Raw genomic sequence first — 17,686 nt, 5'->3', positions numbered from 1 at the left:
AAGCCGATGTGATTCTGGCATCTGTTTATTTGCGGGGGCCACACAGGGACCATATCTGAGCAGTAGTCTCAATGAAATGGGGTATCACAGGTTTGGACGAACATCTCCTTCCAAGGAAGAGTAAAGGGTCCAGAGAACTGGGGAAGTTTGGAGGACAGGAGAGCCATTCTGGAAGAAGCACAGCTCCTACCAGCTGTTGGGCAGCTGCGCGCTGGCTGTTGGGCTAGCAATACTGAGCAGGTTTAGCAATGAGGTTTTCTTCTGTATACAAAACAGCTGTGTAATAAAGGACAGGACTGTACACAGTGCTCACACCGCGCAGAACATGGTACCCTGCATTACTTACTAAATGCAGAGTGCTGGTTTTTGTACTATGTGGGGGGTTATTTTCTGCTGTTCTTATTTATCTCCTTATGTTTTGCAGTTCAGTTCAGGGGATCAAGTTAAGGGTGTTCTGCCAAGTCGCGAAACGACCACCAAGAAGGCCACCAAGACTCAGACGTTCCGAAATGCAAAAGCAAGGCAAGGCTTGATTCAGGCCGGCTGCAACTCGGGCCTCATCCTACCAACCGACACAGCGGAGGTTAGGAGGGAGCCTCGAGCTGCGATTACACAGGGCTTATAAAGGCAAAGAACAAAGTTACAACAATCAGGTGTTCAAGCAAGCAAGATGAGGACACGGGTACAAATCTGATTGGCTCAGGGTTCGAAGCACCCCAGGGGTGGTCAGAGTTAAGCATTCCCAGCGGTTAGAGTTCTTGACCAGCTGGGCCCTAATAAGCTTGCCCTGGGTTTGCTCAGACAACAAAACGGTGGCTGCCTGAAAATTGGGTTTACTTTAACTCTTCATTCCCCCCTTCAAGGGGTTGTTTTCTTTTGTTGGAACTTGAGTTTGAACTCAGGGTGCACATGTGAGGCAGATAGATACTCTCCCACTTGAGCCTCATGCCTCTGCCCTTTTGCTTTGGTTATTTATTGTTTTTTGCCAGTCCTGGGCTTGGACTCAGGGCCTGAGCACTGTCCCTGGCTTCTTTTGCTCAAGGCTAGCACTCTGCCACTTGAGCCACAGCGCCACTTCTGGCTTTTTCTGTGTATGTGGCGCTGAGGAATTGAACCCAGGGCTTCATGTATGGAAGGCAAGCACTCTACCACGAGGCCATATCCTCAGCCCTGCTTTGGTTATTTTTGAGACACAGTCTTGCTATTTTTCTGGTTTGGCCTGGTCCACAACCCACACCACAGCCAGCGTGTGTGTGTGTGTGTGTGTGTGTGTGTGTGTGTGTGTGTGTGTGTGTGTGAGTGTGATGGGATCTATCATCTATCCTCCCTTCCCCCCTGAGGCTGGTCTGCAACCATAATCCTCTCTGCCTCTAATGTAGTTAGGCTTATAGGACAAAAGGCATGAGTCACTGTGCCTGGCTAGAACCAAGGTTCCTGCATATTCAAGGCAAGTGCTTTACCACTGAGTAGGTGGTAGCCTCGCTCTGTAGGTTTTTATTTTAATTATGTGGTACCAAGGGAAAGGTTCATTCTCATATAATGTCTATTCAAGTAAAAGACTCGATATATACTGTAAATTACCTCTTGTATTTTAATTACATCTCTCTGTTGAAAAAAATCGAATGAATTGCATTTGATCTCTATCATACAACTTAACAGTTATTCTATGTCATGAGTTTGAAAAAAATCACAGGAGAACTTAATAACTGAATTAACTCATTTAAGGACTTATTAAAAGATTTATCAGTAAGATTAAAATCTTCCACCACCAAAGAGTGTCAGGAATGTTCCCACTAGCATCCTGCCAGATAGGTAATATCAGGAATAGTGAAACAATTCCTCTCCCCATTAGAGAGTATTCATTAGAAGTATCTGTCGCGCGCGCGCGCGCGCGCGTGTGTGTGTGTGTGTGTGTGTTTGAAGAAAAGCACAAAAATTAGTCACAAAATTAGGAAAATAAAGGAAGGGTCAGAGAGGCGTGAACAGTTTGAAGGGGTGACACAGATCAAGATGGACTGTACACATCAACATTTTGTTAAATGGCAAAAAATTAATACATAGCCTAAGTAATTAAGAAAGTGAGGGAAGGGTGGGTAGAGAGGGGTTGATGAGAATGTTGAAAGGAGCGATGTTGATCAAGATGCAACTTATTAGGTTGATCATAAATGGCAACTCCTTAAAGATAATAAAATATTTTTAAATATAAGAAAAATAAAAGCATTGATAATCTTATGAGAGTTTTTTTTCCCCCCAACATGAACACATAGCCATTTCTATTATCTACTTGCTTCCCCTTTTAGAGCATTAAAGAGTACTAGTCCCAGCTTCGGCATTCACTACACTGCAAAGCCATTCCTTTCGCTCCCAAGTATTTATAAACAACATGGCACATCCAATATGCAAGCAAAGACTTCACATAATAACGACCACATATCAAAAACTCAAGTAACACTATGCGATTTTCATATATTCTGGAGTAAAGTCCAGCGATTTTTTGCAGTTATATACAATAATGATTTATGGGGAAGTTTAGCAAGGTTTGAGTTTTAAATTTAAGTTTAAAATTTATCCTATAGAATGCAACTCTTACATTAGGGTGACTGGTGAATATACCTAGGCACCAAATTAAAACAAACAACAAAAAAAAACGTACCTCTTTAACCAAAATCTTCAGTACTCAAAGTATATAGAAGGAAAACAAGCAAAGACACACACTCCAAAATTAGGCTGCATAGCATAAGAAATTGTCAAAGGAATTTGTTTCCATTAAACTTATTTGGCCAATTTTATCCACTGTGTCAAACCTTTCTCAATACTGTAGCGTGTGTGTGTGCACACTTGCACACACATTTGCCTGTATGTGAAGTGTCTGAGTGTGAATTTGTGTAGATGTTGCATCTTAAGCTATCATTATTCAACCCTGAGGTGAGAGAATTATAATTCTTTGCTTGAAGGTTGTGTGTGTGTTAATTTTCACATTTCAATAGTTTTCAAATAAATCTCTTATGACATTTTCAAAATGCAGTGATCTTGTACATATCTCTGAGGTTCTGACTTAGTAATTCTTAAGGTTTTTTTTACTGTTATCATACAGGTGATTGTACAGAGCAATTACAGTTTAAAGGTTGTATTTGTCACGTATTAATATATGCTTTAATAATACTATTTTAGCTGAATGACATCCTAAATGAAAGTTATTTCAAAGTACATACTCATCAAGTATATTTCCATATCTTTTAGGCAATACTGAAACCTATGGCTATTCATATATTCACTATTTCAAAATCCAATTTTAGCATCGTGAATCTAACCTCTTCTTCTAATTGTGCTCCAGCTGGACCTACGGCCCCCGCGTGCTTGTATTAGGCACACAGCGAGAATGCGCACTGGGAACAACTTAGGTGCTCTGGGTGGTCTCAGGGTGGGCGAGCTCCTGAATCCATCGCGGCTTCTAGAACAGGTGGTAGCTTTGGAAAGAAGCCTCTTTTCAACCTCAGTGCTCAGTATGAAGTTTATGACCTTTTCATTGCAGTATGGTTCTTCCCATAGTGATGCATCGTTATTTTTATAACCTCTGTGAACTCACTTTGGGTGCTCAGAAATGTCAGCTAGTTTCGTGAACTTCACTGACAATATGCAGTATCTCCTGACTTTCTTCACCCTTCTTCTGTAGTACCGTGCTTGGATGACCACAAGATATGAAACTTCCTAAGGAGTGACACATTTCAATTTACTATACTATATAAACGACCTGTCGCTTACATGCATCATCATAAAATTGATGGTAATTCGCACATTTACTACAACAAAGAAATGCATTGATGTTCTACTAATATTTACCACATAAAATGAAGGAAAAGAAACGAAAACTACATAGATTAGACACACAGAAAATGAACTCCGAATAACGAAATCATGTACTGGCTGAAAAATCTGGTTGGAAAGCTGTGGAACTAGAATGAAAGGAAATAGGAGAGCTGAAAGGAGAAGCAATAGATAGACATGTCAATCCAGGGCAGAAAAGTTAAATCTCATTGCTAACAAGGGAGATGAGAAGAGTAACAAGTCAGAAACCAAAAATAACCTGCAGTTTCAGGAATGAATTTGTGTAAATGTAAGGCAGGAAATGATACAACTATTCTCTTGACTTCTTTTTCATGATAAATATCAGATAGCTCTCTTTGTCAATTTGGTTGAATAGAAATTTGGGTTTAACCTATTTTAATCATACGGTTGTTTGACCATAGGAAAGTGTATGAGGAGATGATCATTAGTTTTCAACAAGGAGCTCATTAGGTTCCTTTGTTGAATATAATTGGGATCTAGAAGGTCAATACTTGGTGCTGATATTAGTACTAGTGGCTAGCAATTATATCTGGAGGAAAGACAGTCTAGTGTACAAATGAGATAACTTAAATAGAGAATTCAACATTAGATTCAAGGCTTAGGGAAAATTCAGTTACTGTTACTTATTATTGTTTTTCCCATTGATTTACTAAAATGTTACTAGATTAGTATTTTATGTTTAAGAATGTATTGTCGGGGGCTGGGAATATGGCCTAGTGGCAAGAGTGCTTGCCTTGTATACATGAAGCCCTGGGTTCGATTCCCCAACACCACATATACAGAAAATGGCCAGAAGTGGCGCTGTGGCTCAAGTGGCAGAGTGCTAGCCTTGAGCAAAAAGAAGCCAGGGACAGTGCTCAGGCCCTGAGTTCAAGCCCCAGGACTGGCAGAAAAAAAAGAAAAAAAGAATGTATTGTCATAGTTAGGAGTGTGAAATTTCTCTTTGGGAAGAAAGAGAAATGACATATCCCTACCTTAGAAGACATAAAAATAGAAGGAAAGAAGAGAAGAACTTGGGATGAACAAATGCAGCAGCGACACTCGCTGTAGACACTATGCTGAAATTCAACCATAGAACCTGTGGGGTGGGGGCCAGAGGGAAAACCCAGGAGAAAACACAGGAAGAGGGGATGCCCTTCCAAAAGCAGTCTACTCGCTTTCTGACTTATGTAACTGCAACCCCTCTGCACACCACTTTTGCAATAAAAATACATAAATTTAGAAAAAATGCTGTCATAAATTTTTTAAAAAGAGCAGCTACCACAGAAAAAATGAGTTACCCTTGAAATTTGTTAGGGTAAATCCACCGTGGAGGCAGATTCTTTCGGAAGGTTTGAGATAGGTAGATCCAGAACAGAGTTGTCAGTAAATGGAGGGAATTTTAAACAAATGCCATGGTTGGCTACATTGAAATTCCTAACATAGAGGCCATTAGACTCTGAAAAATTGATAAATAACATTTCAAAGTCCTTCCATGACTTTTAGTAATATAGCTCCCTTTTTGCCAGACTCGTAATTCTTTTGAAAATCTGGACTAGGTGCAGTCAGCTCAATAGGATCCTATGTTTGTAGAAAAGAGAAGGATGGCATTTTTATGCTAATATCAAACTTGTTGATATTATTTTGCTGTCGAATTGTATTAACCTATATTTATGCAAAACGTGAAAGTGCTTCTCATAAGATAGTTCCATTTCTGGAGGTATGGCTCAAGTGGTAGACAGCACTAGGAAGGGAAAGGGAATATCATAATCGAGAGACAAAGGATAAAAAGACAAACGACTCCAAAAGCAATACTGGCAAAACCATTTGGTGTAAACCAACTGAACAACTCATGAGGGGAGAGGGAAAGGGGGAGGGAGGGAATGAGGGAGGAGGTAACAAACAGTACAAGAAGTGTACCCAAGGCCTAACGTATGAAACTGTAACCTCTCTGTACATCAATTTGACAATGAAAAAAAATAACTCTGAGTTCACTCCTCCATTCTGAAAAACAAAGCCAGACATATGAAAGTATTATACATATTTGCTTGATCTATATATTCTTTAGTGCTAAAGATCTCAGCAACAAGCAAACCATGATGACCAGTTTCAAGTAATGTATACTTTGTAGACACTTGTGGTAATAAAATTAAGTCCTAAGGAGACCCACCTTCTGACTTTCTCTATATTATTGATGGAAGTTAAGGAACACTGTCATTAACTAGTGGCACTGTGTCACACTTGGCTATATGGCTTGAACAGGACCAGACAGCTTATGCCAGCAAAAAAAACACATATCTTGAGAGAACAATAAGCAAAATTTTCCTTTTTTACAAAACACATCTATGTTCATTGATGCATTATTAGCAATAGCCAGGTTATGGAAATAGCCCAGATGCCCTACATTAGACAGTGGATTAATAAAGTGTGGTGTACATACACAATAGAATTTTAGTCATCTGTCAGAAAGAATGACATTATGACATTTGCAGGGAAATGGATGGATCTAGAACAAATCATATTAAGTGAAGTAATTCAAGCTCAGAGAAAGGAACAGCACGTTTTCTATCATATGTGGAAGCTAGGTCTAAAGTAACTAAACATGATAACTTATACAGGACTCTAGGCATTTACACACAGTTAGATTAAAAGAAGATACCTGAAGGGAGAAACACACCTTAATAATAACAATAAAATTATTTTTAAAGAAAAAAAGATAGCTCCATTTATTTCTATTTTGGTTTTCTTACTATAAAACAATTCTTTCCTTTCTTCAATTGGTCTCTAAGTTTATCCTCTCTCCGAAGTACACTGGCAAATACCTGATCTTTGGCAAAGAATGTTATAATTGAACCCAAGATATCCAGGTTAATGGGATATTTCATGATTACCTTTCACTTGTAGTAAGATAAAATTTATCATTCAAGATATGGAGATGAAAACTTCATTCACAAGTTATTAAATGAGATTGGGAGGGGTATTTCCTTATGTCATTATAATTGATTACAATGTTATATGTGTATTGTAGTGATGAATGCAGTAGAAAAGTTGAAAGAATAATTTTAAAAGAAATTTATAAAATAACAAAATTTAATAACCATAGCCTCATATCCCAGCCTAGAGTAATACTGCAATATTGGTGGTTGAGTGGTAAGACTTCTAAAAAGTAGTCATTGTAATGAAAAGAATTTCCAGACAGTACCTGAGAGTTGAAAATAGCATTTTATCAGAATCCAATCTCAAGGAAGATGAAAACTGGATTCATGTTTTACAAGGGTCTCAGCTTGCCTTTTTCTGAGAAATTGCTCTCCTTTGCTTATGCAGAGATGTATAACTCCAGCAAGGCATTTTATCAAATATATAGACTCATAGAATTCAGAGTTAAAAAGGACCCTGGAGATGATGGAGTTCAACTCTTGCTCTTTGCAGATAGGAAAAGAAGGCTGCAGAGATTGAGTCTTGCTCAAAGTAATTCAGGTGACTGGTGACACACCTGGGTATCAAATCTAATTCCTCTAATGTTAATGCTTAATACGCATATTCATCAAAACAGAGTTCTAGTTCTAAAAGAGACTTCCAAGGCATTTGCGTCTTTGAAATATCCTAGAGCTAAGGCAGAAATTCAGCAAGGGTGGATAAGTAGCCAGTGCCACTTAAAGACATCCACTTAAGCAAGAAGCTCAATTCTCTTAATGGGAGGTGAATGAATGGGATATGAAGTGATCCCTCCTAACAGCGTGTAATTCCTGTTTGGATTCATAGCTGAGTAGTAATGTAAGCATGTGGAATAATGAATGATAATAACCTATTCCATCTTAGGTCCTTAGAAGTGTGCTTGTCTCTCCTGGTTTTTCCCTCTAGAGATAACCCTCTTTACTTCATGAGCTCATCTTGTCCTGCTTGTTTCCTGCTTCAATAAAAGAATAGGTCAACCATTGATCCTAAGGGAAACAATGGATTGTTATAAATGATATCCCACTAATTGGAAAAGTCCTTCAGAAAGACAGTACTAGAGTGGATTTCAATCTCCTCCAGTCTCTAAGGATAGGGAAGGGGAAAAGTATACTTGTTTCCTGCTATTCTAAACCATAGACCTACATAATGGATTTTTTTCCTTATGAAGCTACTGAATAAGCTAGAGACCAACGACATAACATCTTTAATAATAAAAGCTTGTTTTAGGAAATTTGGGAGCAAGTAGTTTTAAAGCATATTGTAACTTTCTATCCCCCACCGCCAGGGTTCTGAACACAATTGAAAGAATTCTTTCTTTGCTTTCTCTATCTTAACCATCCAAGCAAAAGGAACTAGATATCATAGTACTTGCCAATAATTTTCTAGTAATATGTAATACAAGGAAATTTTAACAATTACTCAACTATCAACTGTGTCTTTTTTGTTTTTGTAAAGGTGATGTACAGAAGGGCTAGAGTTACATATAAGTCAGGTAATGAGTACATTTGTTTTCGAGCAGTGTCAATTCTTCCTTTGTTTTCTCCCAGTTCTTCCCTCACCTCCCACCTTCCCCACAAGTTATATAGTTAATTTTCAACATAGGGTCAAGTGAGTATCACTGTTGCACTTGCTCACTCTTTGTCCAACCTTTCTGGGTTCCCTCTTACACTACCCCATAGGTAAACTTACATAGGAGACAAAACGTATTGAGCTGTCTTGATGATTACCTTATATTTCTTTGTTCTAAGTTACCAATATTAAATTAATGGAACAGATGATGTTCTGTTCAGATGAAAAAAAATTCATGGGTCCCAAGATGATCAAGAGGAGGAGATTATTTAGGGATCAATTTCTAAGGGCAGAGAAAACTTCATATAATTAAAATTACTTTGAAAATCCCTTCAGAAAATGGATCCAACATAGCTATTTCATTGGCTGTGAAACAGATTTCTCTCTATTGCCTATGTTTTTTTTAAAAATAACATTCCAATATAACTAAACTCTACTGTTACATAAAAAGGTAATTTCTGTGCAATTGAGATCCTACTGTGGGCTGGAATGTGGCTTAGCAGTAGAGTGCTTGCCTAGCTACACAAAGCCCTGGGTTCGATTTCTCAGTACCACATAAAAGGAAAAAAAGCTGGAAGTGGCATTGTGGCTCAGGAGGTAGAGTGCTATCCTTGAACAAAAAGAAGCAGGGACAGTGCTCAGGCCCTGAGTCCAAGCCCTATGACTGGAGGAGGAAGGTAGGGGGGAAGGAAAGAAAGAGAGAGAGAGAGACAGAGAGAGAAAGAGAGACAGAGAGAGAGAGAGAGAGAGAGAGAGAGAGAGAGAGAGATCTTGTTGTACAGAGGACACAGACATGAGAGGCAAACAGAAAATAAACCCAACTAAGCAAGAGCAGATCCGTCTTTCGTGTTCAACCTAGATGATGGGCATGTAGAGTAGAACCCCAATTCTAAGGTTTAACACCTGTGTTGTACTATTGGTGGTACCTAAGATGTGTGTGTGTATGTGGGTATGGGTGTATGTGTGTACACACTTAACAAGTCACTTAACAGTACTCAGAAAAAGAGTGATTGTTTGAATTAACCAGAAAAAAAGGTTTTGTTTTATTAATGGAGTTAAGTGTTTCCTCAAAATATAACCACTAAAGTTCTTGTAGAGATTCTGTTTACAGGTCCAGTCAAGCATATTTTCAAAATATCAGGACTAGTTGTGGGTACATCAAGATAAATCACTCCACATTCCTAAAGCATTAAGATCCTAAGCTGTCAGAACAAATGTGTATCTGCTTGGCAAACTAGAACTAAAATAGGAGCAGTATTAATACCCAACATAAGCTACAGAAATTTTGCTAGGGGCTGTTGAAAGCTGGCTTGGCAGATGAGCTCCCGTGTTAAACAAACCAGCAGGATGGGAAAAAAAAAAACAACTTCAAAAAGAAATTCCTTTTGAAGTTGCCACTGCAGCGAGTTATCCTTTTTGATTTTATATTCACTGCTAGGGGACTAGAAATTACCAACTTCCATTTGCCTTGTGGCAAGGAAGAGAAAATGCACTTATCCATCCTGCAAGAATATGGCTTTCACAAACGATGGTCTGCGTGCTCCCCGAAGAGATCAAATGGAAGGCAGAGAGACTCACCACCTAGCTTTGCTAACGGTGTAGGGAGAGGATGTTATGACTTAACCAATGTCCCAGAACTTCCCTGATTCCACCTATTATAACTGCAAACAAAACCAAAGGTCTACACTTTCCACTACCCCTTCTTTCAGAATTATGAATTTGCTACGGTATCACACACTCGTGGAAGTAGAATTAAAAGACAAACCTAGGAATGCAAAGTAAATACAGTATTTTTTAAAGGCATTAGTTTTGAAAATTCTTGAGTTTTTTTTAAAACTCCTTATTGAAATATAATACAGAGAAAGACGCACAAATCAGGAGGGACAACCCCAGAAATTAAAGCAAATCAACATCCAAATGTACTATACCGGAACCCACATGAAGAAACAAACATTTCTCTACTTTTGTCTCTCTTTGAGGTATTTTTAATTTTTTATAAATGCCTTCAAAAATAAATAGATTAAATGTTTAATATGATGTGTCTATACACATAGTTATAGGTATGTGTATATACATACCCTTATGCATGAATCAAAGACAACTTTATTCATGTTTAAAGTGTTTAAATATGGTATGTATACACATATTTAAGCATTTATTTTTCTTGAGGAAGTTATCCTGGCTAAAGCAAACATAGCTTGTCCGCTAAGTTCATGGGGTTTGCTTTGGACAGTTTCACAGAATATGGCTTTTAAGAAGTATTTATTTCTTTATTTTCTTTTGCTCCCAGGCAAACACTTCTCAGTTACTTTTTTTTTTTTTTTGGACAGTCCTGGGCCTTGGACTCAGGGCCTGAGCACTGTCCCTGGCTTCCTTTTGCTCAAGGCTAGTACTCTGCCACTTGAGCCACAACGCCACTTCTGGCCATTTTCTGTATATGTGGTGCTGGGGAATCGAACCCAGGGCCTCATGTATAAGAGGCAAGCTCTCTTGCCACTAGGCCATATCCCCAGCCCAAAGAATGCTTGTTTATTTATTTATTTATTTTTTGGCCAGTCTTGGTTCTTGGACTCAGGGCCTGAGCACTGTTCCTGGCTTCTTTTTGCTCAAGGCTAGCACTCTGCCACTTGAGCCACAGCGCCACTTCTGGCCATTTTCTGTATATGTGGTGCTGGGGAGTCGAACCCAGGGCCTCATGTATACAAGGCAAGTACTCTTGCCACTAGGCCATATCCCCAGCCCCCTCAGTTACTTTTTATATCCTATATTCATTACAAAAATCATTCTTCTAATTTTTTTTTTTTGCATTTTCCCAGTTACAGCCTGTTAGTGGACAAATGCAAAAGTATAGGAACTGGACACAAAATACTAAACAAAAGAAATCAGAGAATCAAAAGGGAAATGAAGAGTTAGGATTAAACATTAAATACAATTTGAAATTTTACTTCTCAACATAAAATGTCTACTCTGGTTTTCTGAATAGTTGTGAAGTATTTTTAGTAGCACATATAAAGGTTTAACTTTTATGCTCTTTGCAATTCTTAACTATTATGTGCGACAATGTGTTGTTCCTAAGTTTGTTTAACTTATAGATCTGAATATTTAGAAAACAAACAGGTTGAGTTCCTAGTTAAGACAAGATCGTATTCGGTTCTGAGAAAGAAAGTTCTATTTTCTGAGAAAGCTGTTATTTAATTGGAACTTGACAAAGCCCAAACTAAAATCCGTGGCTACATTTTCTAGGGTTAAAAATAAAAACCTGAACTTGGATAATTGCTTTTGTGAAGCTGTGAAAAATGTTTTATTAAAAATAAGACAAACGGAGTTAGGTCTGAATGGCCCTTTTCTGAGTGTGGAGGTCTGAGCAGACCCCGGATCTTACATCTTTTTCTTGTAAGAGTTCGTCGGAGGGGGAGGGGGAGAGAGGGGAGGGGGGAATGAGGGAGGAGGTAACAAATTGTGCAAGAAATGAACCCACTGCCTTACAGTATGAAATTGTAACCCCTCTGTACATCACTTTGACAATAAATAAATAATTATTCAGAAAAAAAGAGTTCGCTGTATAACTGGATACTGATTCTTAGCCAGTTGTGTTTGCTCTGTTTTGAGAAACGATCTCACCGATTTGAGAAAGGATCTCACCGATTTGAGATTCGTTATGTATCTCAGGCTTGCTTAGAGCTCACATTCATCCTTCGTCAGTCTCCCAAATACTGAGATTACACGTGTGTGCTGCTATACTTACTTCCCTTTTCAGTTTTAGAGAACACAAACCTCTCCTCTTAGTCTGGAACTATTGGTGTCTATAGCACACTTCATTAAATGCTGTCATATTTTGATGAAATAAAACAGCCTCCAATGTTAGGCTATACGTTCTTGATTAAAAAAATAAGACAAATGAAAAAGCACTGTCCTACACTACCACGCCTCCTGCTTTTTCTATGTTTCCCTCTTCCTCTCTCAGCCTGTCTCTGTCTCTGTCCCCGTTTCTGTCTGTTTTTCTTGATTGTAGCCCATAAGATTCACACTGGCAAAGAACTAAGGGCGGAATGATTTATATAGCAACATACTGGATATGAGAAATACCAACAATTTTTACCTTATTTTCAACAACTGTGAACTCTAAGCTGGGGATCAGTGGCTCATGTCGTAGTCCTAGCTACTCAAGATGCTGAGATCTAGAGGTGAAGCATTAAAGATGGCCTGGGTGAAAAGTCTTTGAGAGTCTACCTCCAGAATAAAATAAAGTAAATATGCTTGGGAGGCATAGCTCAAGAGTTAGGTCACCAACAAAGCAAGGTGAGCTCGGGGAGATTGAGTTCAAACCCAGTTACTGGCAAAGAACAAACAAACAGCAACTCTTCTGTGCTATTTTCATTCATTAGTAAAAAGAAATAACCCAAAACTTCTCATTTGCATCATATTATAATGTGCGAACATAGTTTTAGGTATTAATTAGTTTCTCAGTAGTCCAAGTTACCTCTGAATTTCCTTAGATATTAAAATCTTAGAGGGAGGGGGGTATGAGGGACAAGGTAACAAACAGTACAAGAAATGTATCCAATGCCTAACGTATGAAACTGTAACCTCTCTGTACATCAGTTTGATAATAAAAATTTGAAAAAAAATCTTAACATGAACGATAAAAGTGTCTATGTAGAAGAGTCTAGGGTTAGAGAACAGATTTTTCTTTCCTTTCAGTTTTGAATAGAGTGCATTATACCTAATTTGAGAAACAGGAATAAGTAATGCCCCAAAAGAAATGTGACTGAAAAAGGATCAGGCAGGAAGATAGGCTGACAAACAGTAAATCTCTTGACTGTCTGCAAAGATGGAGACCGGCGGATTCACTATGCAAAGAGGAGAAATGGAATTTTCAGGGCAAACTAGAGAAAGATGCTTCTGCTATAGGAAACAGGGAGATTAAAGGGTTCCTTCAAGTACTAGGGAACGTTTGGCTTCATATTGTGAATATACCATTCTGTAAAACGTTGGCAAATGGCTTTCATCCAATGGTTTTTACATCATATATTTATTCAGTGTATTTTTCCGATGTTCTAAGCTATTAAACTATGAAGTAATATACAAGAATTGGTAATAGGTGAAAAATAGAATGTGAGAAGAAACTTGAGCTCTTCTCCCCAATTTCCTTCTTTTACATTCTTTTAGAATGTAATAAGCGAATAAGTCATGGTTAAACAAGTCATGGTCATGAGCGCTATATGGGCACTGGGAAGGGGAAAGCCGCTGTTGATATTGTTGACAAGATCCTCTTCAGAGTCAACAGGCAAGTGATTTTATTTCTTGTCTTACCTGGTCTCAGTGAAAATGAAATGCTCTTTGCTATTAGTTTAAAGGGAATTAGTTTCTAGTTACTATTTTCAAGTTCTGACTAACACAAAAGGAGTTAATAATTACGAAGGGGTGAGAAAGCATGAGTTGCTTTTTTAAACAAAGATAGATAAGAAAAGCAAGCAATCTCAAAATACATGAGATCTTCTCTTAATAAATACAAAATGTGAAAAACTAAATTTCGCATAGGAAAGTGTTTTTCCTCTCAAAAGATAGTATTTAAGTCAACTACAATCTTGTTCCATGTTGAATTGCCTTAGAAAAATCTGTATTTAAGAGAGAAGTAATATTCTGAGTATGTCCTTAAAAACAAATGATACTGCTATGCTTTATATAACTTCCCATGATAAAATGAATGACAGTGTGATTCTCAATGCTTAATGGCCATTCTTAGGTATTAAACTAAACAGGTGTTCAATGGAATGAATGAATAAGCATCATTTGGTTTTCCATAATGGAAATGATTAACAGAGCTGAAAAGTAGAGAGCAAGAAAAATCAGGGAGCTCTCATTTCTGTAAAGAGACTGGTAAGAACAGGAAACACTGCAGAATATGATGCTGCTCTCGGATTATTTGAGGGTATTTAATAATGCTAAAATCACTCACAAGACTGACATCAACCTGCCTGTGTACAATGAAGGTTAGAGAAAAAGATGTAGAACATCCGGTTATGACTCTTCTAGAAATCAGTGGCACTATCAAGCAACCCAACTTTAGAGAAATGCCCCTAACATGATCCGAAAGATGGATTACCTCATCCATCAGAATGAAAGGGCAGAAACGAGGTGAGGTAAGTCATTTTCATTTCTCTTCTTATTCAATCTACTATGCATGAGTTCATTCCTCTTGGTAATTTGGTTCGAAGGGCTTTTAAAAACATTGACTCTACTGCATACTTGTTTTATATCATTAGGGCATGAACTTTGGCACGTGCATAAAACAGAAATGCAATTCAAATTAAATTCTTTTAGTTTCAATAACAATTGGACACTACTAGGCTAGACAACCTAGGCAAGTCGTATACCCTTCCTCACCACTGAGTTTCATTTCTGGAAAATGGAGGGGCTGGCCTCCACCAGCCCTTCTTGTTATGTTCTTGTACTCATTCTGTTACACCTTTCTTAGTCAATGATTTTTAAAGCAAAGATTAAAAAATGAAGTAGGGTCCAGTACATAATATTTATGGTTCTAACTCTACTTCTTTCAGAAGTGAACTTCCCCACTCACAATGCCTTTTCAGCCCACGTTTTTTTTTTTTTTTGGCCAGTGCTGGGCCTTGGACTCAGGGCCTGAGCACTGTCCCTGGCTTCTTCCCGCTCAAGGCTAGCACTCTGCCACTTGAGCCACAGCGCCGCTTCTGGCCGTTTTCCGTATATGTGGTGCTGGGGAATCGAACCTAGGGCCTCGTGTATCCGAGGCAGGCACTCTTGCCGGTAGGCTATATCCCCAGCCCTCAGCCCACGTTTTAACCTTTTCCCTTTCCATCAAAATGCCTAAGCAGCCTTAGGACTATGTGCAGGCAAAATGGCGCCTTCTTGCCAATCATTTCTCTCAGAGTTGGTTTCATCTTCTTGCCCTCTGTCTCCTTGACTTGTCTCTATCACTGCATATATTTCAGTTTAAGTGTTAAAAGTGGAAGGATATGGGCTGGGGATATAGCCTAGTGGCAAGAGTGCCTGCCTCGGATACACGAGGCCCTAGGTTCGATTCCCCAGCACCACATATACGGAAAACGGCCAGAAGCGGCGCTGTGGCTCAAGTGGCAGAGTGCTAGCCTTGAGCGGGAAGAAGCCAGGGACAGTGCTCAGGCCCTGAGTCCAAGGCACAGGACTGGCCAAAAAAAAAAAAAAAAAAAAAAAAGTGGAAGGATATAACTTGTTTGAGCCCATCATTGAGAAAGAATTATTCTTCACTAACTATAAAGAAAGAACAAGACAATTCCATTTCACTGGAAGTGATGTCTTACAGCGCTGGGCACCACTGAACCATGCTTACATTCTTAGCTACTGAGGAAGCTGAGATCTGAGGATTTGGGTTTGTGAGAACCTTATCTCCAAGGAACTACCACAGAACCAGAAACCAGGCGGTGGCTCAAGTGCTAGAGTGCCAGTCTTGAGCCAAAATCTCAAGGACAGTGCACAAGCCCTGAGTTTAAGACCCAGGTTCAGTGTACGTGCATGCGCACACGCACGTGCGTGCCCCCATAAACACACACACACACTCAAATTTTACATAAAAGTTAAGAATAGCCCAGGCACTGGTGGCTCATGCCTATAGTCCTGGCTAATAAGGAGGCTGAGATCTGAGGATCACGGTTCAAAGCCAGTGTTGGTAGGAAAGTCAGTGAGAGTCTTATCTCCAATTAACCACTCAAAGATCGAAAGTGGAGCTGCGGCTCAAATTGGTAGATCACTAGCCTTGAGCAAAAGATCTCAGGAACAAGTGCCCAGGCCCCACACCTGACAAAAATAAATAAATAATAAACAAAACTAATTCTCTTTTAAAGTTCTAAGTGGATGGAATTGGGAAAATAATCAGTGATTAAATTTCCTTTAAGACAGCTGGGATTTAATTAAGAATAGTTTGATAAATGTAAACTCTTTTTCTCATATTCCAAGCTCCAAGAGATTTCTCTAACATACTGGTAGTACAGGAAAAAAATGTAGGAGTGACTTCAATCCCTATTGGATGCTAATTGTCAAATTTTAGTTTGCATATAAACCAATTGCAGATCCTGTTAAACTTTCAGAATTCTGGGCCTAATAGTTTTCTGGCAATATATAAGCTTTTAGAGAAAGATATCATGTGTGTGGATATATAAATATTATACATTGACTGCCAAAAACTATATAATTTACAATTTATTTTTTAAAATAATAAACCACAATAATCTGTACTGTGTATTACATATACAGTTGAATCACATAGATTTTTTTTTTCCTTTTTTCCAGTCTAGGTGTGGTTGTAATTGGCCAGTGAATAGTTCAAGCCAGGATGTTTACTGATAATTTTGATTATAGAGGCAAGCACTCTTGCCACTAGGCCACATTCCCAGCTAATTTTGATTATAGAGAAAATAAAGATGCAAGTTTGAGCTGAGTGACGGTGTCCCACACTTGCAACCCTAGCTACTCAAGAGAAGAGGCTGAGATCTGAGGATCTTAGCTCAAAGCCTGCCTGGGAATGAGCGTCCATGAGATTCTTCTCTCCAATTAATCACCAAAAAGCCAGAAGGAGAGTCATAGCTCATGTAGTAGAATGCTGTCCTGAGGGAAAATAGCTCAGGACACTTGACCTGAGTTCAAGCCACAGATGAGCACCAAAAAAACAACAACAAATAAAACGTTTAAAAAGGCACATGTTAGACCTGCACTGTAACTGGCCATGCTCTTTAATAAATGATGTAAACAAATTCTACACAACCAGTACTGCAATGGGTTCGAGACTGACATGAAGCATGTACCCATTTTGGTGATGTGAATTTTTACCACAAAGATATAACAGATATAAATGCCTTCAAGGATGTAGATAATCACCAAATAAATGGAAGATGATTTTTTGTGTGTTTATTGCCTTTAAAAAATCATGGCTATACATAACAACTAGCTCAGAAAATAACTTGAAATTACCAGTTGGCTCTAGGAAGCCTATCTGAGCCACCTATAGGTCAGGTGGGCTTAATCTCACCTTCTATATGTCAAATCAAGTCTATTCTGAAACAGAACTCTTCATTTTTACCAAAAATTAATCTGGTATACATTATCTTTAGATTAGATTTCTAGAAATCCTTTGAACTTGAGAGGTAATCTATAAAGATCATCTAGGTAATTCACATTTTCTTTTTTTTTTTTTTTTTGGCCAGTCCTGGGCCTTGAACTCAGGGCCTGAGCACTGTCCCTGGCTTCCTTTTGCTCAAGGCTAGCACTCTGCCAGTAGAGCCACAGCGCCGCTTCTGGCCGTTTTCTGTATATGTGGTGCTGGGGA

General features: G+C 38.6%; 1 protein-coding gene and 1 long non-coding RNA gene across 9 annotated transcripts in view; one reads left to right on the top strand and one right to left on the bottom strand.

Annotated features, from left to right (window-relative positions):
* The window catches only part of Pam (peptidylglycine alpha-amidating monooxygenase), a 155,367-nt gene that overhangs the window by 68,471 nt on the left and 69,210 nt on the right, over window positions 1-17,686 (bottom strand). The window lies entirely within an intron of this gene.
* LOC125339853 lies at window positions 13,624-15,754 on the top strand. The gene is made up of 3 exons (XR_007208643.1): window positions 13,624-14,947; window positions 15,160-15,334; window positions 15,564-15,754. It is a non-coding gene; the product is annotated as an uncharacterized LOC125339853 (long non-coding RNA).

Source organism: Perognathus longimembris, chromosome 22 (assembly GCF_023159225.1).
Source record: "Perognathus longimembris pacificus isolate PPM17 chromosome 22, ASM2315922v1, whole genome shotgun sequence".
Taxonomy (NCBI): Eukaryota; Metazoa; Chordata; class Mammalia; order Rodentia; family Heteromyidae; genus Perognathus; species Perognathus longimembris.
Note: the sequence above shows the minus strand (reverse complement) of the source record. Positions and strands in the feature narration are given on the sequence as shown.